Genomic DNA, 1,583 nt, shown 5'->3' with positions numbered 1-1,583 from the left:
TCGCTGCTAAGTGTCTGTTAGGATCTACACCGGTTGGCCTAGAAAAGCCCGAACCAAATGCGATCCTACCTTCCCAGGACCTTCTTGAGGCCTATTCTAAAAACCGAAAATCCTAAACAATTAAGTACACAAAGGGCTACCCGGCCGGACAGGACCCCGACGCAAACCCCAATAGGTATGGTAATACAGGAGTCGTGTACCCTTTCTCAAGAACCTATCTAAGGTCTACCTACTACAAGAAAACTAATCTGGTTGTCGAGGCCGTACAAAGCGTGAGCGATACAATGATAAACTCTCGCAACTCACTCACAAACCATGCAAACCACTACTAACGGCCAAACCACACCCAACGAAAGCAAATAGGTGGTCGGCTCCTTGTAGTCGTGTCTCGGGCGCAGTGCCCTCGAGGTACCACAGTGAGGAGCTTGGCTGAAGCTGGGGCTAAAGCCAAAAAACAGGAAATAAACTAAATGCTGCCCTAATGCAAACAAAAACAATCCCGCCCATCGCTACAAGGGGGAGCAAGTAAGATACCGGCCAAGGAGAACCTTGGCGTAGCCGGATAAAGCACCCGGGGTGAGAACCAACCCCCGGGTATTGCAGCTCGCTGTACAAGAAGGCCGGTTGTGGAGAGCCTCCTCGGATGCCTGCTACACAAGTCAGACCGCTGGCCGAAGGTCGCTGGGCGAAAAGTTCGCCGTTGGAATCCTGGCCGAAGCGCCTGAAGAGAAGTCCGCCCGCTGCTGACCGAGAACCTGCACTGTCGCTGGTCGCCTGCCTGTTGGGCGGAAGCTGGACGCGGGCTGTCTCAAGGGAGCAGAGTGTCGGGACTGTCTACTGCTACCGGTTGGATGGACGCGTGCCGCGCTGTCGGCGGTCGCTGCTGGGTGCGCTCGGCGCTGAAGGGACCGCTGTCGAATACCGGTGCCTGAGCTGGCGGTCGCTGAAGAGCGGGACCGCGGATGAGGGCGCGCTGTCGCCGACGAGGGTGGTCGACTGTTGCGGGTGCCTGCTGCGGACTGTCGCAGTCGGAAAGGACGCTGCTGTCGTGGCCGGAAGGGCCGCCTGAGAGACGAGGGGGGCTGCTGTCAGGACGACAGCGCCTACCTGCCTGCCGTCGCGTGTGGCTCGGCCACGCCCATCGTTGGATGCCGACGGTAGGGGGTGCGGCCGAGGCAAAGGGCCGGTGGAGACCGGCGAGACCTAATCCTAGCTAAGGCTGGGGCTGGCTTGGTTCGACTGGGCTCTAATGGGAGGTCAGTCCAGTTACGATGGGCTCGAGTCAGGGTAGGCTAGGGAGATACATGGCTTAGGTGCGGATAGGGTGACCTAGCTACGAGGTGGGCTCAATTGGGCTGGCTTGGGAAGTGCCTAAGCTCGCGGGTTTGGTCAAAGTTGACCGAGTGAGGTAGGGTTGACTACGATGGGTGTTGACTAAGGGACCTGGCTTGGTGGGTCCGGGTTAAGTGGGTTAAGGGTCACTCGAGGTAGGCTCGAGCCGACTAGGGTGGCTTGAATGCAAGAGGGCTCGGTGGATAGTGTTGACGTAACTTCGACTAAGGCAGGGGAATGGTGTCGGGTTA

This window comes from Nymphaea colorata, chromosome 3, assembly GCF_008831285.2.
Source record: "Nymphaea colorata isolate Beijing-Zhang1983 chromosome 3, ASM883128v2, whole genome shotgun sequence".
Taxonomy (NCBI): Eukaryota; Viridiplantae; Streptophyta; class Magnoliopsida; order Nymphaeales; family Nymphaeaceae; genus Nymphaea; species Nymphaea colorata.
Note: the sequence above shows the minus strand (reverse complement) of the source record.